Below are 13,332 nucleotides of genomic sequence, written 5' to 3'. Positions count from 1 at the left end.
TGCAACACTGAACTATGCAATGAGTTCATTACAGTAATTGTGCCAAGCAAGAAAACTTAAAGGTACAAAAAGTGGCAGAATGAAAAGCAACTGCTGCGGTCAGTAAGGAGGGCACATAAGTAATTAGATCACTTCAGACAAATGCTAAGGGAGTTCAACCTGAAGGCCTGGAATTGTATGCCACCAACAAATACTTGTAGATGCCTGTTGCTGTTCATTTCCCTCCCTCCCATAGAGCAGACTGCACCTATTGCAGTGGTGTATGGAACCAGACCTGTTAAAAGACTAGCCTAAATAGGGAAGCTGTGGATAGGGGTATGCACTGCACTCAGAGACCACTACCAAAGTAGCTGCATAAAATGAAAGAAAAACAGGAGGGTGCTCTCAGCTCCCTCAAATGGGTAGGTGTTCAAATGTATACAGTGTAGGCCAGCCCAACGCAAGTACTCAACCTCTAGAATGGGCATTATGTTTAACCCCAGGCTTAAGTACAGGCAAACTGCACACAAAATGGCTGCCACCATAAAAGGTGCACTATTTATTCTATTGACAAATTTCTGCACGAGTTGACACTTCCTACCCTCTTTCTGTACCCAGTTTCATCCAGTGACTACCAAATAGTTAAACCAGTTCTCTAATTTCCACTGTAGCATTTGCTAATTTACAACATAGTTACCTAACCTGGAATTCATCTAAGGTCTGAAAGATTAGTCTCATAGTTCATAGGTTGGTAGGTTGGTACTAGGCTATCAGCCCTAGGGCTGATACAAGCCTAGCCATAACAATTCCCTGGCTATTTCTTCCCACACTATTTACTTCCCTCTGTACGCCTTACATTAAAGTTCTGCATGTCACATCAGATGTGGAAAAACAGGTCCATCCTAGTTAACAGGACTAAGGTCAGCAAGCATTTAAGACAACTCAGATGAAACTTGGGCTGCCAAAACGTCTCCCAAGCCATCATGCACCATGACATGTAACCTTCTACAGAGCAGATGCTGGACAGAAGTGTTAACACTAATAAAACGGACACGAGAAGCATTATTTAAAGCAGGGTGAGACGTCTGAAACAAAGGACTGACCTCTTCCTGACCTACAGTGATGGTAAAGTCCATCCCTGGTGAAAGACTCCAGTTAGTTCTCTTGGGGGCTGAGGAGTCTTATGAGAATATACTCTAACATGTTAAGTCCAAAGGATAAACTGGACATGGATACCACATCTGTCTTGTAAAGGTGCTGAAAGAGTGGTAAGCTGCTTCACAAAGATGGTAAAGAGCTGCATTTCTAAAGGCTTCCATGGCAGTCTATGCTCTGAAAGAGTAAAACCTTCACAGAACAAGATTTACAACACTAAAAAGCAATCTGACTAGGATTACCTTTAAAACTTTTCTGACCAAATTTCATGTTGTGAAAATGAATTTGGCCAAGTACAGAGCTAGTTCTTAATATAAAATCTCGGCTGATGGTTGCAACTGAAGTATTCTGAACTGAATAGAGGAAAAAAAACAATGTCAGATGCATCTACTGCTTAAGGTTCGAAGCAGACCTTATGCATAAAGTAAAGGCTAGAATGAATAGAAACATTATGAAAGGTCAAATATGAAATTCAAAAAACAAAATCCGCTACTGAAATTTTCCTAGTGCAAGTAAATGAAAAAATGAGGTCTACCAATGCTGCAGGGGCCAAGGTCAACTTCAGCTGTAGAGGATAATGTCCCAAGAAGGTACAGGGTGTCAAAGCTCATCTCTACGAGACGGTGTTTAAGAAAAATAGTTTTCAAACCTTCAAGGAAGTTGGAAGTAAAGCTTTCATGAAAGCTAGAGCCAAATGGACTTCAGCATAATTAATGTCAGATTCAAAATGCAATATAATCAAGTACCAAAACCAGCAGCTGAAAATGAATCCCTTTGACAGTGCCCTTTGACAGTGGAGTGGACAGGAACACAAGTCCATTTATCCTCCATTTTTCTCGTACTTTGTTTTCAAAACAGACTGTCGCGCAACCCAAAATAAGGATTACTAGCTTATACTAGAAGTGAAAAAGGCACGTCATCGCCCCGAGTCCAGGTTTAGATGCAACTTGCCAAATTGATGTGGATCGAGTGTTGACACTAACAGATGAGGCTAATATGGAGCCTGAGTGGTGTGACAGGAGTGTGAGGACTTCAATGGGACAGGCTTTTCCAGAAAGCAGAAAGAAAGGGAACTATAACTCACTGGGCCAATAAGGGAGCCATAATAATCTTTGTGATGCTTTGCATCTGAACACTCAAAGGAAACTGGGTGGGGGGAATTAGGGGCAAGTGCAACAGTTTGGAAATTCACTGGGTCTGGGATAAGAGAAAAAAGTTGCATCAGTAACTTGCCATAAAGTACAGTTTTGTACCTACCATAAATGTAGATGTCCGAACTGGATAGCATCTGCAGTCATAACAACTGGGTAGTCCTGTCGTCAGGCAGCCCTTCAGTCGGCCGGATTCCAAAGTCCGGGTCCGGCTTCGGCTGATGTCGCACTTCACCCGACGTCATCTCTGTTGGTCTTCGGGTATAAAGGCATCAGCCGACGCCATTTTCCTCTGTTTCTTGCCCCAGATGCCAGAAGCCCTCTTGAAGGCTAAAATTTGGATAGATGCCAATGTTTCCAAAAAGATAGAGGTAAACACAAAAATAAGCATGTATGTACATATATACAAACCAATACACCATAAAAGACTCCCCCCCCCCCCCCACCAGCTAGCTATTAGGAGAGTAAACACCCTTGGAGTACCACAGAGGGGAAGGAGGGAGGGTAATCCTGACTGCAGATGCTATCCAGTTCGGACATCTACATTTATGGTAGGTACAAAACTGTACTATGTCCTTCATGGATGCATCTGCAGTCATAACAACTGGGCAGAATACCATAGCCAACTAGGGGAGGAGGATAAAACTAGATTATGGTGTGTTTAGGATCCCTTGCAGTACAGCAGTGGCAAACCCTGCTCGGGATCTGGAGAATAGAGGCAAATTATAATGCTTGGCAAATGTATGCACGGAGGTCCAAGTAGCCGCCTCAATAATGTCTTTGGTTGCCACTCCTCGTAAGAAGGCTGTGGTAGTGGCTGTTGCCCTTGTAAAATGAGGCCTTATGTTCTGTGGAATTGGTTTTCCATGGAAGGAGTAACAGAATCGTATGCAATTTCCTATCCATTTGGAGATTGTCTGTTTGGAAACAGCTTTTCCTTCCCTTCCTGTTGCATAGGCTACAAAAAGTTGGTCAGTCTTTCTGCTATTTTTTGTTCTGTCCAAGTAGTAGCGTAGCTGTCTATGTACATCCAAGGTATGCAGTATTCTTTCCCCTCTGTTTTGTGGGTTGGGAAAGAAGGTAGGTAGGTGGATTGCCTGGTTTAAAGACACTCTGGATACCACCTTAGGCATAAATGTAGGATTAGTCCTCATGGACACTATCTTGGTGGAAGATTAGGAAGGGTTGCACTGCCATTAAGGCCTGTAGTTCTGAAACCCTCCTTGCTGAAGTAATTGCCAGTAGGAAAGCAGTTTTCCATGACAGGTGTTGTAGGTCTGCTGTTGCTGCTGGTTCAAAGGGTGATAGTGTCAACTTTTCTAGCACAAAGTTTAAGTCCCAAGCTGGTAATGGTGGTTTCCTTGGAGGTTTTACATTCTTGATTCCTCTGAGGAACTGCCTGAGCAAAGGGTGCGAAAAAACGGGTAGATCAAAGCTGTATTCTGCTGAAATAGCTGATGCATGTATCTTGATGGAGGAGCAGGAGAGGCCTGAATGAAGAAGTTCGGCCAGATACTCCAGAATGTTAGGCATATCTATGTTTGACACATCTTTTCCTCTTTCAGTACTCCAAATGACAAACCTTTTCCATTTTCCAGCATAGTTCCTTCTTGTTGAAGGTCTGCGTGCTTCAAGAATAATGTCTTTAACTCTTTGGGAAAGTTCTGGATTAGCTGCTGCTATGTGATGTTCCATGCAGCCAGTTGCAACGTTTTTAGGTTTGGATGTATGATGCTGTAGTTGTTCTGAGTTAACATCAAAGGCATCAGGGGTATTGGCCACATATTTTTCCGAGACATGCTCCTCAGCAGTGGGTACCAGTGTTGTCTTGGCCAGTTTGGAGCTATCAGGATTATCCTTGGACGTTCTTCCTTGATTTTTAGTAGTACTTTGTGTATCAAGGGAAGAGGTGGGAATGCATATGCTGTTAGGCCTTTCCAGCTGAAGGAGAGCGAATCCACCTTCCATGCTAGTGGGTGGAATGTCCTTGTGCAGAATTTTTTGAGCTGGTGATTGAGAGGTGATGCGAATAGATCTATCTGAGGTATTCCCCATTTCTTTGAGATGGTCTTGAAGATGTCCGGGTGCAGCTTCCATTCGTGGGCATCTGATGTGGTTCTGCTTAGTATGTCTGCTAGAGTATTTTCTTTTCCCGGTACAAACATTGCCTGTAACTGGATGTTGTAGCTGAGTGCCAGGGACCACAGCTCCAAAGTCATTCTGCATAGGGGGTATGAATGAGTGCCTCCCTGTTTGTTGATGTACCACATGACTGTGGTGTTGTCTGTCCTTATCAACTGGCCCTCTTGGAGAAATGGTCTGAACTCTTGGATTGCCAGTTTTACTGCCAGCATTTCTTTTAGGTTGATGTGCAGGTGAAGTTGATCCTGTGTCCACAATCCTTGCACGCATTTGTCCAGCATGTGGGCCCCCCATCCTAGGTCTGAAGCGTCTGTTGTGATGGTCTGGCTTGCTTGACATCTGCGAAAGGGTAGCCCTGGATTTGACTGGCATGCCTGAGCCCACCATAGGAACTCCTGTTTTAAGCATGGAATTAGTGGGATTTCTGTTTCTAGGCTGTGCCTGTGTTGGGACCATAAATTCTTTAGGTACCACTGTAGTTTTCTCGTATGTAGTCTGGCAAGTGGGACCAAGATTATGCATGATGCCATGAAGCCCAAGGCCTGTAGTACTTTTCTTGCTGTTAACTTGTTCAGTTTTGTTAGAGCCAAGAAGTAAAGAGGAGTTCTTTTGTTTTCTGTAGTTAGGAATGCCATTTGCTTTACTGTGTCCAATTCCGCCCAAGAATGTCCTTGTTTGGGATGGTATCAGCCTTGACTTTTGTAAATTGACTGTGTATCCCAGTGCTTGTAGCAAGTAAATGACCCTTTGTAAATCTGTTGTCAGCTTGCTTTTGTTGTCCCCTTGTAGCAGGCAGTCGTCCAGGTATGGGTAAATTTGAATTCCTGTAGTCTGCAATGGGCGATTACTGATGCCAGGCATTTTGTGAATACTCTGGGCGCAGTAGATAAGCCAAAGGGCAATGCTGAGAATTGATAGTGCTCTGATCCTGCAAGAAATCTGAGGTATCTTCTGCAGATTGGTCGAATGGGGACGTGCAGGTATGCCTCCTTGAGATCTAGAGTTACCAGCCAACACTCCTTGCCCAGCATGGGAAGAAGTTGCTGTAGGGTCAGCATTTTGAATTTTGGGACAATGATGTATGTATTTAAGGTGGACAGGTCGAGAATTGGTCTCCAACTTTTTTCCTTTCTTGGCACTAGGAATAGTCTGGAGTAGAACCCCTTTCCTTGCTCTGCTGTTGGCACTCTTTCCACAGCTCTCATGTTTGCTAACTGCATTATCTGTTGTAGAGCCTCTGTTTTTTGATTTGGAGGTAGATTTGGCATTCCTCTTTTGACTGGTAAAGTGTGGAAGTGGAACCGGTAACCTTGATCTATGGTTTGTAAAATCCACTTGTCTTTTGTTATATAGTGCCAGTTCTTTGAAAATAAGGTTAACTTTCCGCCTAGAGGTGTTGCTATTTGTTCCCTGGTAGGCGGATGTAGGGTTAAGTCACTGTGGCTGTGTTGATGTAGTGGCAGTGGTTGTGTCTGTGCCTCTGTTGTTGCCTTGCCACTGTCGTCCTCTGTAGGCACCTCCTCTGGATTGGTTTCTGCCTCTGGAACGTCTATTCCTGCCCCTTTGAGATCTTGTGGAGTCAGGAAAGGACCAATTTTTGGCAGGCCAGTTCCTGCTAAACCTTGGGGGTTGAACCTGCAAGAAATCTTTAACTGTTTGAACAGATTTTGCCTTTTCTTCCATTTTCTTCATAACCTGCTGGGCAGGTGTACCAAACAAACTTGTCTTATCCATAGGAGCATCTAGCAACTTAGCTTTAACATGATCAGGTAAAGCTTGCTCCTTTAGCCATGCATGCCTTCTTATCACTGTGCCAGTCATGGCTGATCTAAATGAAGCCTCCAGTGCATCATAGCCACATTTTAAGGAATGGTTACTAACCTGTTGTATGTTATTTACCATTTCTAATACATATTTCTTATCAAGAGATTCATCAGTGGTTAGCTTTTTCGTTAACTGATCAAGCATAAACTCTTGGTATTGTATCATGTGAAACTGACAGTTTAAAGCTCTAGCTGAGAGAGTAGCTGAAGTGTAAACCTTTTTGCCCCATCTGTCTAATGACCTTGCTTCCCTTTCAGAAGGAATAGGGTTTTTAGCTATGGTTGTGGCTACTGCCTTGGGACCCTGGGATATAGTTTCGGGGTCTGCAAGTGGGGCCTTGTAAAGGTGGTGATGAGTGTCTGGCACCCTGTAAAACCTGTCTGGTTTGGCAGGGGCTGGAGGTAAAGAATCTGGTGCGGAGCAGACATCATTGAAAGCATCATCCACCACAGAGAGAACAGGAGGTATAGCTAAGGGCCTGTGCTGTGGAAGGTGCAGAAGGTCCTAAGTCTTTTTCTGGAGTCTGAAAAATCCTGTTGCTGCCATTGGAACTGCTCTCGCATGGCATGCAAGGTTTCCCCAAAGGAGAATTCTTCTGGTGGGGAAGCAGCTGGAATGGATTCTTCAGCATCAGAGTCTTCAAAATTGGAGAAAGGAGCCTCTGGCTGGTCAGTTATGTCTGATTCATCGGCAGAATCATCAGAGGACACTGGCTCAGGGGGCTCTGCCCTAGGTCTCTTCTCTGGGGGCTGAGAGGCCCTGTCTGGGTGAGATTGAGATCCTCTAATTAATGAAATTAAATCTTCTGCCAGAGTAAGCATTTGTGAACTAGAAGAGGGCCTGGTTGTAGGGGGTTTAACAGGCACTGTTTGGTAGTCTTGGCTGCTTTAGCCCTGGCGAAGGCCTTAATGGACATGGCTGCTGGAGGCCTAGCAGCACCACATGCTGGGGTAGAGACATCCAAGGGAATGGTGTCTGATAAGTCAGTGGCAACCACCGTAGTGGGTAAAATTTCTGAGGCCGATTCAAGAGTGGTAGCAGGGGCCTCAGTTGTAGAGATAGATTCAGCTGTACTTTGATCAGTTTTCTCGGTTTCGGCCGAAACCGAGACACTCGCGGTTTGCTTAGCCATGGTTTCGGCCGAAACCGCGGACCGCAAGTGTCGGTCTTTATCTTTGCGTTTTTTGGCAGATTGGGTAGTTGGAGGGTCCGACGGCATAATGTACGCAAAATCAGAACCGAAAAACTGTTCTGCAAACTCAGACCGACGCCTAAGCGTTCGTCGGATGAAAGAAGCACAGGCCGAACAGGCTGCTACGTCGTGGGCTGGGCCTAAACAAGGCAGACAATAAGAGTGGAAATCTTTATGAGGTATTTGTTTCCCACAGGTTAAACAATTATTAACTTTTTCTGACATCGGCTGAGGCAAGAAAGAGCCCCCAACGGGGTACTTAGCTTTAGAAGTCTTCGAAGTAGTATTCGGTAGAAGTAATCTCTGGATCCGACCGACCGGCACTTGCGAACAGCTTCTGCTTTGGGCGCCACGCGGCAAGAAAGACTGGGAAAATGGCGTCGGCTGATGCCTTTATACCCGAAGACCAACAGAGATGACGTCGGGTGAAGTGCGACATCAGCGAGCGGACCCGGACTTTGGAATCCGGCTGACTGAAGGGCTGCCTGACGACAGGACAACCCAGTTGTTATGACTGCAGATGCATCCATGAAGGACATCTGTAGGTTTAGCAGAATCACTGCTGCACTACCCACTTTTGGGATTCCAGCTTGCACTTGGCCTGAATGGTTAGTCTCTAACCCCCCCACCCACCCGACCCTGCATGACACTCCCACTACTCACATTTGGTGGCATAAGAGGTGCACTGGCCAATGTCTTCAGATCTTTCTTGCTGTGACTAAAGCCAACACCTCAACAAAGCTCTAGTAGACTAGACGGCAACGCCAGTGTCCTAGGTCCACGCCAGTGTCCTAGGTCCACGCCAGAAGTTTCCCAAGTTCCCTCGCCAGGCAGCAGGTACAGGGAAATGGAAGGGGGGGCAGGGGAGTAAAGGGGAAAGTGCAGATACAGGACTAGGCTGCCACCCCAACTTTTGATGCAAGGAATACAGGACAAGAGAAAAGGGGGAGAGGGAGTAGCTGCACCAGAACACCAATTTAAAACTACATTAACAGTTTTATATTTATTACAGTCCTCAATGTTACTGTCTTCACAGAACATACAGAAACGAGATGCCTGGAGATATGAAATTGGGAAATAAGGCCCTGCAAGTTTAGAGGCAAATCCTACCCTGACCCTGGAGGCTACCCCTTAATTTCAGTGTCTTGAAAAGGGGTGAACTGAAGTCAAAGTTGCTGCTCCAAGAACAGTCAGCACAGTGAACCTGTAAAAGGAGGGCTGTGGTGGCTACACTGTCTCAAGTGGAGTAGGTTTTGATGCGTCTTGGAGTTATTCATAATGAGCTGTGCCACAATCTGAAAAGCAATTAAAGCAATTTTAGGTTCATAGGTGTGTACTAGGCTAATGGCCACGGAGCCTTTACAAGCCTAGCCCATAGGATTACCCTGGCATCGTGCCACCCGACCTTAGCCCCTAGTGCCTCTGTCGAGTAGAGCCACTGGGGTGATCCCCGGGGTGTATTTTCCATTTCCCATCCATTCAAGACTTCTCTTGAAGACGGCCAGTGAGGTGCACTGTTGGACATGTATGGGAAGTTTATTCCATAGCATGGGCAGTCTCTGGGTTATGAACCTGTCCCTCCAGCATGTTCTTTGATTGTGGTAATGAGGTAGAGGTCTCTGGAGCATGTGGTGCAGAGGGACTGGGATTTCTTTAGATGTAGCATTTCTAACAGAGCTAGGTAAGACATGGCTTTGTAAGTAAAGCAGAGATTGCCTCTAAGTAGGCGATATGAGACAGAATAGTTGAGTCTGAGTCTGTCCATACAGGACAAGTATTTAAGGCCTAGGATCCTTTGAGGTACTTTTGTGGCCTCTCTAGCTGCTGCAGGTGTCTAGTGAGGTACATGCCAAACAGGACATTGTACTCTATTGATTGGCCTACTGAGGGAACACTAGATGAAGACAATGACCTCTAGTCCTGGATGCAAAACCCTTAGCAATGAGATGTGCCACATAGGACTTTGACCACAGTAGCAATGGGGTGGTCATAAGGGAGAGATTGCTATCATCCTGTGTTCACAGATCTCAAATGCCTTCTGTGTTCAGTGGACTACCATCGATGTGGTAATTCATAGGAACTGGGTTTTTCCCAAAGGGGATGACGACATTTTTTGGCATTGAGCTTAAGGCCATGGTTCTGACACTAGGCGTTGGTCTCAGTGAGACCTTTCTGTAGGATGTCAACATCACTTGGGGAGTTAATAGCTCACAACTTGCAATCATCTGAACTTTGTCAGCCCAAGTCCCTTCGTGTTGGCTGAGACTTCAGAGAAGTAGATACCAAACAGAAGAGGACCCAAGACTGAACCCTGTGGGATTCCACTCATGATTGGTTGAGTCAGCGACTTTCACACTGTGGGTTCTGTGAGGCAGTCTGCAACCCACCTAGTGATATATTGGTTGATACCTAGCTTAGTGAGTTTTTCCTATGATTTCTGAGTGGGGAATGGTATCAAAGGCCTTGGCCAAATCAAGGTAGGCTGTATGAACCACCTTGCCTTCATCCACAGCTCTGGTGACTTGACTCAAGTCGACCAGGTTGAGAAGGCATGACCTACCCTTCACAAAACCAAATTGTGTGGGATCCAGAGTTTGGAGATTCCCTATATCCTTGTTTATTAGGTCCAGGATGATGCGTTCCATAGCTTTGCATATCAGACTCGTCAGGCTAATGGGGCGAAAGTTCCCAGGGTCTGTAATCGCACATCCTTTATGGAGAGGGATGACTGCAGCAGTGCGCCATTTGGTAGGGACAAAGCTTGAGGCGAAGCTATGGTTGAACAGGGCACACGGGTGAGGTGCCATTTCATTCTGTAGTTCATGTAGAACACAGCCAGGGATATTGTCAGGTCCCATAGAAGATGCACTCTTGGCCTTGGACAGTGCTGACAGTGTTTACTGGCTTCCTTCTATAAGTAGGATAAAAGTGGATTAGTCCTACGCAAAAATATTTCAGCTGTCTTCTATACATCAAGGGAATGAAGTAGTTCTTTCTCCTATGTTCTACGGATTCAAAATGAAAATTGACTAGTGAATGGCTCAAGTGATAGCTTAGAGACCACCTCAGGTATGAAAGTTACTACCAAGGCATATACCGTCCTGGTGAAACATTAAGGTGGCTTCTCTGCAAGTTAAGATTTGGAGATAACATTCTCCAAGCAGAGGTATTAGTCACCAAAAGCAGTGTTATCCAAGACAATCTGGAGACTATCCGAAAAGTACAGTCGTGTACACTTACCACACATGTAGATGTTAGGAGTGTATTCACTGTTGCAGACATAACATTTGGGTTATCTGCCTGCAAGTAGCCCTCAGTCGGCCCGAATAGCAGAGTCTTGGGATTTCTCCGGATGCTGTCTCTTCTTCCATGATGTCAGGTCGTCAGTGGTATAAAACATGTAGCAGACGCCATTACATCAGTTTTTCTTGCCGCAGATGTCAGGAGCCCCCAAAATAAGAAGCAATTACATGGTGTGGAACACCACCAGTAAAAAGTAAACACCAAAGCCATAAGATATGGCCAAAAAGAGTAAAGGTAGAAAGAATAGAGAAGTCAGGGGGGCTGGAGGGAGGATAACCAGGACTGCAACAGTGAATACACAAACATCTACATTTATGGTAAGTGTACACAACTGTACTATGTTCTTCGTGTTTCACTGTTGCAGTCATCACACTTGGTTGATTCCCAAAGCGGAGGAAGGGTGGAGGCAGTCAAGTAGTAGTAGGGCTGGCTAGCAGGCCTTTTAAGACTGCTGTGGCAAATCCAGCTCTAGATTTAGAAAAGATAGGCAAGTGATGATGCTTGGTGAAGGTGTGTACAGAACTCCAGGTTACAGCTTCCAGATGTCCCTGGTAGGGACTCCCCTGAGAAATGCTGTAGAAGTTGAGGTAGCCCTAGTGGAATGAGTTTTGATCCCCTGTGGGATAGGTTTTCCATGGTGTTTGTAGCAGAAATGGATGCAGTGTGCTATCCATTTGGAAATGGTTTGCTTTGAAATGGCCTTGCCCTCTGCCCCTGCAGCAAAGCTGACTAGCAGCTGGTCAGTTTTTCTGAAAGGCTTGGGCCTGTCAAGGTAGAACCTGAGCGGTCTGTGCACGTCCAAGGAATGCAGGATCCTTCCCCCTTTATTCTGAGGATTAAGAAAAAAGGTTGGTAAATAGATTGGTTTAAAGCCACACTGGATACCACCTTGGGCATAAATGATAGGTTAGTCCTGAGGGAAACCCTGTCCGCATGGAAGATAATGAAGGGTTCCACAGCCAAGATAATGAAGGGTTCCACAGCCATAAGAGCCTGTAACTCAGGCACTCTTCTTGCTGAAGTGAAGGCTAGAAGTAAGGCTGTTTTCCAAGGGAGGAATTTTAACTCTGCTGTAGCAGCAGGCTCAAAAGGAGGAAGCATAAGCTTCTCTAGTACAAAGTTAAGATCCCAGGCAGGAGTGGGAGCTCTTAAATTGTTAGCTGCTCTCAGGAACTGTGTGATGAGAGGGTGAGATGAGGGGTGGGCTCAGTATTGTAATAAGCTGAGATGGCAGAGGCATGAACCTTAACTGATGAGAAGGATAGGCCTTTGTGGAGCAGCTCTGCTAGATAATCTAGGATTTGAGGTAAGGTGGGCACGGATGTGTCCTTTACTTGAGAAGGACTCCAAGAACAGTATCTTTTCCACTTTTCTGAAAAGGATTTCCTAGTACTAGGCCTCCTGGCCTCAAGGATGACATCTAGCACCTGTCTGCTGAGGGTTGTTGGTGATGTATTCAGGGAATGAGCCAGGTTCAGGGTTTACAGTTGAGGATGCAAAATCTGGCCCTCCTGCTGGGACAGCAGGAAAGAGGTCTGATGCAGGTGCCAGGATGGCACTACTGTCAGACTGGGTAAAAATGGGTACCAGTGCTGGCATGGCCAGTCTGGTGCAATCAGGATTGTCCTTGGCGTGTCCTGTTTGATCTTTAGTACTTTTGAGAAGAGGGGCAGGGGGGAAGGTACAGATTGAGAGGTTTTCCCACGTAAAGGATAGGCCATCCACTTTCCTTGTTTGGCTGTGGGGAGTTCTGGTGCAAAATTTGCTCAATTGATGGTTCTCCCCCACCTGTGGATTAGTAGTTTGAATGAGTTGGGTTCCAGTTTCCACTCGTGTGGGTCCATTAGATTTCTGCTCAAGTCATCTGCCAGTGAATTCAGTTTGCCTGGCAGGAACTGAGCTTGCAGGTGCACTTGATTGCTCAAGGCTGTGTTCCAAAGAGCCATGGCTAGCCTGCAGAGTGGGTAGGAATGAGTCGCCCCTCCCCGCTTGCGGTGTTGTGCATCTTTATAAACAGTGGTCTTGGAAGGAGACAGTATTTGAAGGCTGTCCATGCATTCTGTACAGCTAACATTTCTTTCTGATTGATATGCAGGTGCATTTGTCTTTGGCTCCATTCGCATTGAATGCATTCGCCTGCCATGGGGGCCCCCCATGCATAGTCTGATGTGTCTGTTGTCAGGGTTTGGGTGGCGAGGGGTTGAGTGAGAGAGTCCCTTGTTGTGGTAGCAGGCATCGGCCCACCAAAGGAACTATGTCCTTAGTCAAGGAAGGATAGAGAATCGACGTTTCCAGTTTCAGAGAATGTGGACAGTGACTTCTTTAAGTACCATTGAAGTTTCCTCATATGCAGTCTTGCATATGGAGTTAGGAGAAAGCAAGAGGTCATGAACCCTAGGGCTTGCAGTATTTGTCTTGCAGATAGCTGGGTTTGGGTGGCCAGAAGTTTGAATACAATTTTTTGGCTGGGTAGTAGATGTGATTTATTTTCGTTGATGGTATACCCCAGAGAAGTTAGAAGTCTCTCTACAAACGTCAGGAAGTAGCAATTCCTGACTGTCCATATGAAATCAGGCAATCGTCAAA

General features: G+C 45.7%; 1 protein-coding gene across 2 annotated transcripts in view; it reads right to left on the bottom strand.

Moving 5' to 3' along the window:
* The window catches only part of PTP4A2 (protein tyrosine phosphatase 4A2), a 510,667-nt gene that overhangs the window by 147,723 nt on the left and 349,612 nt on the right, over positions 1 to 13,332 (bottom strand). The gene's annotated exons all lie outside the window — the stretch shown is intronic.

Source organism: Protopterus annectens, chromosome 1.part1 (assembly GCF_019279795.1).
Source record: "Protopterus annectens isolate FY-2018-M chromosome 1.part1, PAN1.0, whole genome shotgun sequence".
NCBI lineage: Eukaryota > Metazoa > Chordata > Ceratodontiformes > Protopteridae > Protopterus > Protopterus annectens.
The sequence above is the reverse complement of the archived record's forward strand: the minus strand, read 5'-3'. Positions and strand labels throughout refer to the sequence as shown.